A 10,696-nucleotide genomic window follows, 5' to 3' on the forward strand; every position below is an offset into this window, starting at 1 on the left:
TTGTTTACACTAAAAATCGCATTTATAGTCCAATCTTCATGAATTTGGTCAGAGCATTTGTTCAAATAATATCTTGGATGAGTTTGAAAAACGTTTCTGGACTTTTGTAAAACATGGCCACCAGAGGGCAGGACATTTTTCCTTATATAGCTATTGTAAAACCTTGTTAACACTCTAGAGGCCACCTTAATTGTCTGATCATCATGAAACTTGGTCAGAAGATTTTTCCCTAATTATATCTTGGACAATTTCGAAAATGGTTCTGGTTGAAAACATGGCCGCCAGGGGTGGGGCATTTTTATTTATATGGTTTTAGTTAAAACGTTTTATTTCACTAAAAGTCATATTTATTATCCAATCTTTATGAAACTTGGTCAGAACATTTGTGTTAATGATGATCTTGAGTTGGAAAATAGTTCCAGTCTGTTGAAAAGCATGGCGGCCAGGGGGCGGGGATTAAATCCTTATATGGCTTTAAATTAACCTTATTAACACTCAAAAAGTTACATTTATAGTTCACTCTTTATGAAACTTGGTCAGAACATTTGTTATAATGATATCTTGGGCTGCACAGAACAGGTTAGATTCTTTGTATCTCAGGTGAGCGACTTGGGCCTTTCAAGCCCTCTTGTATTATGTTTTACAACTTTATATACCTCATTAAATATACATGTACTTTATGGTGCCACCATTGAAGATGGCAGGGAACGTTATTCATTGGTGTGCACATTCAAATGTTTGCTGGTTAGTGTGTTTCTGGATCAATTAGTAGCTTTTATGAAAGTTTTCATTTTATCTCCACCCAATTCATGAAAATTAGTTATCCAATATATCTTAGTTTGATAATGAACCAAATCAAAAATAATTGATTTGATACATTCCATAAGGAAGTGTATAGTTATGGTCCTTTGATTTTAAAAGCGTATTTGAACTTTATATATGTCATGTTAACTTCATATATTGCATCCATCCCAAGGTTGATTTTAAGATGTTAGGGGCACATTAATTTCACCAACATATCTTATCAATTCGAAACATATTTCAATGTCAATTTTATAATTCATTTTTGTTCCCCCGGATCAAATAATCGGGGGTATATTGTTTTGGGCCTGACTGTCTGTCATTGTGTGTGTCTGTCCCAAAACTTTAACCTTGGTCATAACTTTTGCAATATTTAATATATAGCAACTTGATATTTGGCATGCATGTGTATCTCATGGAGCTGCACATTTTGAGTGGTGAAAGGTCAAGGTCATCCTCCAAGGTCAAATATATGGCTTCAAAGCGGCGCAGTAGGGGGCATTGCGTTTCATAAACACAGCTCTTGTTGAATTGTAATATTGATCGATTTACTTGTATCCTGTGGGGAAAATAGCTTCTTATTAACTTAGTTCCCTTTTTAATTTGTGTTCATGCAAGCTTAGTTATAATAAATGGTCTCAAAACTGTTATTTAATTATTGCCAAAGAATGTATTGGTTGTTACCGTTTTATTCCAAAAGGTTTGTTCATTGCACTACCCACAAGACGTGTAAGATGCATTCATGATTGATTTTGATTATTTTAGCAAAAATATTTTAAAACATCTTTTATGTAGATCATATGTTTATTCAGGTGTTTTGTACATAAATATCTTGAGAAAAGATTGTTTTTTGTTTTTATTGTATATCACATGCTGTCTCAATTTGATCTCTTGCATGTAGTTACGAGTATACACAAGTGAGTTGCAAATGACAGGCCAATTGGTGGAGTGCTTAACTGAGGATTGCATGTTAGATTTGCAGGCTGTGCTACGAGGCGTTGCTTACATATAATAAAAGCGCTGAAGGCACTGAAGTTGTTCGCTTTTTTTTCAAATCATTAATAAAAAAGATAATTTAAGCTTCATTTTGGGAAAAACGGCTTTATGTATCTGCATTTATTTTCATCTCAGTACCAGAGAATGTCTTTAAATGAAAAACACCATAAAATCAGAAAGTGTCGTCCTTGATTAGCTTGTGCACATTGCACAGGCTAATCAGTGTACACAGGCTAATCTTATTTGACATGCATTAAGCCCCATTTTCCCTGAAAGCAGCCAATATGTACAGATTTCAATGATAAACACTAGACTGGCCTATGTCCTCTTACAAGCTGTTAAACACTATTGATTAAATACACACACTGAAGTAGTAGAGCAGACGCTCCTAGCATTCGTTGTCTGCATAATTTCACTGCAGGTAGTGAAAACAGGCAATCGTTCTTAGCGTAGCAAACAGCAGACTGACTTGCAGTTATCGTTCTTAGCGTAGCTAAAAGCAGACTTACTTGCAAAACTGCCTCTCTACATTAGTTTGAGCTAACGCTCACAACTAAAAATGGGGGCAGCAACCATTTAACATGCTTACAATTGGGCACAAATACACGAAGCCATAATGATTTGATTGCCGTTGTATTTGATAAAATATTCTTGTATTCTGGTATTGTAGTCTGAGCTTAATCTGAATAGTTAATGATATATTTAAACTTTAAAAGGTCTTTAACACAACAACAGCTATTCAACATGATGCTGGCTAACAAATTCATATGCAATATACTCCTTGGCATACCATCAAGTAAATCCCTGCGAAAGAGGAGCGTTGTGAAGTTCCGCATGCGTTTTCTTCAGTGTTGTGAAGATTCTTTTGAGGCATCTTCGGTCAGAAAAAGATCTCTTGTATCGCCCATGGCAAAAATTGCTAAAGTGAATAATTGTGCTGTAGACAACTGAGAACAGGCGGCAGAACGGCGGGAAAATGGCATAGGAGAACAAAAAAAAATCGAAATTGGGTCATGATGGGTCAAAACCTAGGCCACTATTCATTGTATTTGTCAGATTACATAAAAAAAAACGTCTATTTCTTCTCATGATAGCTTGTCCGAGTTCTAAAATTGTTTGGGTAGCTTGAAAGACATGGCTGTCAATGGGTAGGGCCATTTTCCTGACATGGCAATCTTTGCAAATAACATTTTAAACAGAAAGTTTGTCAGAACTATAACTATGTCATTTATCGTTAGATTTTAAAATGACTTGGTACATTTGTTCACCATCATGGGACGGTGTGTCGTGCGAAAAAAGTACGTCGATAACTCCAAGGTCAAGGTCACACTTGGAGTTTAAAGGTCAAATGTTTGTCCGGGCCATAACTTTGTCATTTATTGTGAGATTTAAAAATCATTTGTCAAATTTATTCACCATCATTAGACGGTGTGTCGCGCGAAAGAATTACGTCAATATCTAAGTTCAAAGATAAATAATGGCCATAAATGATCTTGTACGTGCCATAAGTATGTCATTCATTGTGAAATTTTAAAATCATTTGGCACATTTGTTCATTATCATTGGACGGTGTGTTGCGCGAAAGAATTGTCGATATCTCCAAGCTCAAGGTCACACTTTAAGTTCAAAGGTAAAAATGGCCATAAATGAGCTTGTCCAGGCCATAACTATGTCGTTTATTGTGAGATTTTAAAATGACTCTGTACATTAATTTTGTTCATAGTCATTGGACGGCGTGTCATGCAAAAGAATTCAAGAGTTCAAAGGTCAAAATGGCCATAAATGATAATGGCATAATAATTCTTAAAAATGGTCATAAATTAGATTCTCTTGTTTTGTGAAGACAGCATGCAAAATAGTCTGTGTCAATGCGACATGTGGGGGCATACATCACGTCTGTGACAAAGCTCTAGTTTTGGGAAGTTTTCTTTGTAATTTTAAAGTGAAACTTTGTGATAACTTGCCCATTTACATTGCATAAAACATCATTATCGTGGGTGAATTTGTATGAATGACATCTCGGTTCAATATTATTCAATGATAAAGAAAACAGCAATTTAAAAAGAATACATGTACAATATTCTGATGAACCCTTTTACTGAAATTACTGTTCGCCTTTTAACGGTAGAAGACTTATTTGGCCTTTGCATAAAAGCTGGTTATTCGGCTCCAGGCTTATTCGGTCCCAAATCAACGGTGCTTTATCGGCCCTTAATTTAATCATATATATTCTGTAAACTTAATTAATCACCAGTATCGTTATAGAAACTGTAACCAACTGAGTCGGTTTAGAATTGATGAAAGCTGCTGTAGAATGTCGGTTTGATGTTCAATTGTTCAATGGAAATTCATCTTTCTTCCGAAAAAAATAATCTTTTCATAGAAATATATCAAGAGCTTGTTAAAAACAATAGTGTAGGCTTTTGAAAATTTAACTACTCTTGCTGTTATATGATATAATTCTTTCTTAAACATGTAATTTTCATCAAAACTGCAAACATGATCAGGTAAATTCAGTGTTAAAAGCATTATTCTGACTTAATTAGCCACAATGGCATTGACATTCATGTTTTGCTTGCCTGAATTTTTCAATGGCATGTGTGCGAGTGCTTATTTGTATCTTGCTCTTGTTTAAATTATTACTTGATGACAAATGTTCAATCTACTGATACCGTCAGGGTTAGTGAGAATCGCCCGCCCCTGGGAAAATACAGATTAAAAAACTTAGTTAACATTTCCACAACAAGTTTAAGCTAATATTCGATGAACGTTCAGATGGAAGAGCTGTTGTTCTGACCCATGTGGGTGTATACTTCACACTAGCCACGCTTTTCCTCCCAGTTCTAATAAATGTGACTGGACAGAAGTAGAGGACATGCATTCATTTTGGCATGAACTCGATATTAATTTGAGGAAATGTGTTGTGGCAAGGGTAAAAACCATGCAGCCACATGGTTAATTTAGATGGTAGTGACATGGTTTTATCCTTCCAGTAAAGGTCTCACCAAAAACATTTTTCCTTTTTAATACTCATAAATATTTGCATTATTGTAAAAAAACACAATATTTCAACACAGCCTTTGATAAAATGTATTAGATGAAAATCTCAAGTATTAAGATAACCTCAAATTAAGTAAGAAAATGATCAATTTATGGTATTTGATCACTGTATGTCATTATTATTATTATGCTGTATGAACTTACATTTATTACCATGAAAACACCAAAACATTGCTTTTTTAGAATGGGTCAAGATGGTGGGGTCCTTTGATTGGGTAATATTTTGACAAAAGGGGTATTTTAGAAGCTGAGAATGTATAAATTTTACTTTGTTTAAATCATGAATTCAATGCTTGAATAAAATGCTTATAAGATTATGATTAAAATCGATTAAATAAAAAATTGTTGGCAGTAATATATTTACAGACGCGTAGTTGTTGCTGCCATCTAAGATTGAACATTGTTCATGATCAGCTTTGATGCCAAATACTAATATGAATGATATTGAAATGTTCTCTTTCTAAAACAAACACGTTTGTAGTTTAAAAAGTTAATATCGCTTGACTATAAAGAATTTCAATATGAAAATTTAAAATAAATAGATTTATTATATTTACATATTTACATGGTAGAAAATGAACTAATTAAATGGTATGATAAATGTAAACATAACATATCACATCCATACACTACAACAAGTGCTATAGCTTAAAAAGATTTCTAGCACAGCAATTGAGACATTGAACCAGAAAATCTTTGTGATCACAATAGAGACATAGAACCAGGAAATTTATGTGATCACAATAGAGACATAGAACCAGGAAATCTATGCGATCACAATATAGACATATTGAACCAGGAAATCTTTGTGATCACAATAGAGACATAGAACCAGGAAATCTTTGTGATCACAATAGAGACATTGAACCAGGAAATCTTTGTGATCACAAAATAGACATATTGAACCAGGAAATCTTTGTGATCACAATAGAGACATTGAACCAGGAAATCTTTGTGATCACAATAAAGACATTGAACCAGGAAATATATGCGATCACAATATAGACATATTGAACCAGGAAATCTTTGTGATCACAATAGAGACATTGAACCAGGAAATCTTTGTGATCACAATAGAGACATTGAACCAGGAAATCTTTGTGATCACAATAAAGACATTGAACCAGGAAATATATGCGATCACAATATAGACATATTGAACCAGGAAATCTTTGTGATCACAATAGAGACATTGAACCAGGAAATCTTTGTGATCACAATAGAGACATTGAACTAAGAAATCTGTGTGATCACAATAGAGACATTGAACCAGGAAATCTATGCGATCACAATAGAGACATTGAACCAGGAAATCTTTGTAATCACAATAGAGACATTGAACCAGAAAATATATGCGATCACAATAGAGACATTGAACCAGGAAATCTTTGTGATCACAAGAGAGACATTGAACCAGGAAATCTTTGAGGTCACAAAAGAGACATTGAACCAAGAAATCTTTGATGTCACAAATAAGACATTGAACCAGAACATCTTTGTGATCACAATAGAGACATTGAACCAGAAAATCTTTGTGATCACAATAGAGACATTGAACCAGAAATTCTTTGTGATCACAATAGAGACATTGAACCAGGAAATCTTTGTGATCACAATAGAGACATTGGACCAGGAAATCTTTGTTATCACAATAGAGACATTGAAGCAGGAAATCTTTGTGATCACAATAGAGACATTGAGCCAGGAAGTCTTTGTAATCACAATAGAGACATTGAAGTAGGAAATCTTTGTGATCACAATAGAGACATTGAACCAGGAAATATTTGAGATCACAATATAGACATATTGAACCAGGAAATCTTTGCAATCACAATAGAGACATTAAACCAGGAAAACTTTGTGATCACAATAGAGACATTGAACCAGGAAATATATGTGAACACAATAGAGACATTGAACCAGTAAACCTTTGAGATCACAATAGAAGCATTGACCCAGGAAATCTATGCAATGACAATAGAGACATTGAACCAGGAAATCTTTGTGATCACAATAGAGAAATTGAACCAGAAAATCTTTGTTATCACAATAGAAACATTGAACCAGGAAATCTTTGTGATCATAATAGAGACATTGGACCAGGAAAACTTTGTGATCACAGTAGAGACATTGAACCAGGAAATCTTTGTGATCACAAAAGAGACATGGAACCAGGAAATCTTTGTTATCACAATAGAGATATTGGACCAGGAAATCTTTGTGATCACAATAGAGACATTGAACCATGAAATCTTTGTGATAACAATAGAGACATTGAACCAAGAAATCTTTGTGATCACAATAGTGACTTTGAACCAGGAAATGTTTGTGATCACAATAGAGTCATTGAACCATGGAATCTTTGTGATCACAATAGAGACATTGAACCAAGAAATCTTTGTGATCACAATAGAGACATTGAACCAGGAAATGTATGCTATCACAATAGAGATATTGAAGCAGGAAATCTTTGTGATCACAATAGAGACATTGAACCAGGAAATCTTTGTGATCACAATAGAGACATTGAACCATGAAATCTTTGTGATAACAATAGAGACATTGAACCAAGAAATCTTTGTGATCACAATAGTGACTTTGAACCAGGAAATGTTTGTGATCACAATAGAGACATTGAACCATGGAATCTTTGTGATCACAATAGAGACATTGAACCAAGAAATCTTTGTGATCACCATAGAGACATTGAACCAGGAAATGTATGCTATCACAATAGAGACATTGAAGCAGGAAATCTTTGTGATCACAATAGAGACATTGAACCAGGAAATGTATGCTATCACAATAGAGACATTGAATCAGGAAATCTTTGTGATCACAATAGAGACATTGAACCAGGAAATATATGCGATCACAATAGAGACATTGATCCAGGAGATCTTTGTGATCACAAAAGAGACATTGAACCAGGAAATCTTTGAGGTCACAAAAGAGGCACTGAACCATAAAATCTTTGTGATCACAGTAGAGACATTGAACCAGGAAAGCTTTGTATCACAAAAGAGGCATTGAACCAGGAAATCTTTGTTATCACAATAGATACATTGGACCAGGAAATCAAAATAGATACATTGAACCAGAAATTTTTTGAGATCACAATAGAGGCATTTAGTTAGGAAATCTGTGCGGTCACAATAGAGACATTGTACCAGGAAATCTTTGTGATCACAAAAGAGACATTGAACCAGGAAATCTATGAGATAACAATAGAGACATTGAATCAGGAAATCTTCGTGATCACAATAGAGACATTGAACCAGAAATCTTTGTGATCACAATAGAGACATTGAACCAGGAAATCTGCATGATCACAAAAAAAACATTGAACCAGGAAATCTTTGTGATCACAAAAGAGGCATTGAACCAGGAAATCTGTGCGATCACAAAAAAGACATTGAACCAGCAAATCTTTGTTATCACAATAGATACATTGAACCAGGAAATCTTTGTGATCACAATAGAGACATTGAACCAGAACATTTTTGAGATCACAATAGAGGCATTTAATTAGGAAATCTGTGCGGTCACAATAGAGACATTGGACCAGGAAATCTTTGTGATCACAATAGAGACATTGAACCTGGAAATCTATGAGATAACAATAGAGACATTGAACCAGGAAATCTTCGTGATTACAATAGTGACATTGAACCAGGAAATCTTTGAAATCACAATAGAGACATTGAACCACGAAATCTTTGTTATCACAATAGAGACATTGAACCAGGAAATCCTTGTGATCACAATAGCGACATTGAACCAGGAAATCTTTGAGATCGCACTAGAAACATTGAACCAGGAAATCTATGCGATCACAATAGAGACATTGACTTGACTTGATCCTGAGTTTATTTGTCATCTGCTGCGGGATTAGTCCCAGTAGTTGGGGTAGGCAGCAGGCGGCTAGAGCGTCTAACCCCTGATTTCCACGCTCCTCTGTTCTGTGGGTCAGTGTCTCCCATGCCACAGGTGTGCAGGTCATCCTTAATACAGTCAGACCACGATTTTCTTGGTCTCCCTCTACCTCTAGCACCAGGAATGGCCATCTTCAAGATTGAATTGATGCAAGCTCGACATGCCCATACCACCTCAGGCGTCTGGCTTCTCAGTGATGCAGTGACTTCTAGTATCCCTTGTTTGCCATACAGCATGTCAGTGTGGACTCCGTCGTCAGGTTTGATGCCGCAGATCCAGCGGGCCATTGCTCTGTATGTTTCTACGAAGTCGTTGTAGATCAGAAGCGGATGGTGCCCACGCTTCACTACCATGTAACATGGCAGAATGGACACAAGCATTGAACACGTTGCCACGGATTTTAAGGGGAACATGCTTCGATGTCAGTATTGGTAGGAGCTTCTTAAACTTTCCCCAGGCAATGCAGCATCGGGTGATGATGGCAAGTTCGCAGCCTCCCCCAGCACATAGCGTGTCACCCAGGTAGCAGAAGCTGGCCTCAACATCAAGCTGTGAGCCATCAATGACCACCTGGGTAACAGGTCTTCCATCACTTTGGCGTGCCTGGTCCATGCATCTCGGGCAAACGTAGTCCGGGTTGCTGGTGATTCTACCCTTGATGCCACTGCACTTTTTGTGCACCCACAGTTTGCACTGGGTACACTCAATCGAGTTCACTCCCACTCCACTCCTACATACAGCACAGGGATATGCTCCCGCATCGCCCAGAAGGTTCAGTCCAGGGCCGGTGATCAAGAGCTTTGTCTTCTTCATATTGACCCTCAGCCCCTTGCTTTCCATTCCATCCTTCCAACCAGGAAATATATGTGATCACAATAGAGACATTGAACCAGGAAATCTATGGGGTCACAATAGAGACATTGAACCAGGAAATCTTTGTGATCACAATAGAGACATTGAACCAGGAAATCTTTGTAATCACAATAGAGACATTGAACCAGGAAATCTTTGTAATCACAATAGAATCATTGAACCAAGAAGTTGTTAACACACATCACTTTGTATAGCTTTTTTTGTATAATATACATTGTAATTCAGTCATTACTGTAGTAAAAAGGTAAAAAAAAACTATTCAAGATACAAGATTTAATAAAATAAAAACTTTTATTTTATGCTTTCCGGTGGTTTATAGAGAAATAGTAGTGAATTAAAACTGATAATTTCACTGTTTCAAACAATGAAAATTATCAGTGAAAATTATCGATAATTTTCACTGTTTATGTTAAATGACGTCATTTTTTTTACGAAATGACGTCATTTTCCTTACGAAATTCTTTAGTTTAACTCTTTTATGTTTATAAACTGTGAAAAAAGCATAAAATAAAAAGAAAATTTGTTGGTTTCGGTGCATTATCGATTTTAATTCACTGCGCCGCTCGTGAAAATATTATTTTCTATGATCACTCGTGAATTAAAATCGATAATCCACCGAATCCAACAAATATCCTCTATATACTTTTTTGAAATGCGGAATGTACAATTTAAAATTATCTTAACATCTTCAATACCAAATTGAAGTACTGGTAATCGCGTGACCTACTCGTCGACGATCTGACCCGATCCAACTTATAATATTAAAGAGTAAAGACACACATGTGCGTTGGACGAATGAAATCGCTCGTATGTAAAAAAAAATAACGGCCAGTTGAAAGGTATGTAGCTTCAAATGGCGTTTGCAAATTGGGAATGACATTATCGCCATACGGCACATTGACAGAAATAAGTTCGACGCTTATTAAAAGCCTCGTTTTTTAACAAAATTGTGAACATCGAGTTAACATGCCAAATTTGAGTTAAAGTCATACTGGCGAATGAATCCAGCTGTTATTTCGTGCTGAAATCT

This window comes from Dreissena polymorpha, chromosome 1 (genome assembly GCF_020536995.1).
Source record: "Dreissena polymorpha isolate Duluth1 chromosome 1, UMN_Dpol_1.0, whole genome shotgun sequence".
In the NCBI taxonomy this organism is placed as follows: domain Eukaryota; kingdom Metazoa; phylum Mollusca; class Bivalvia; order Myida; family Dreissenidae; genus Dreissena; species Dreissena polymorpha.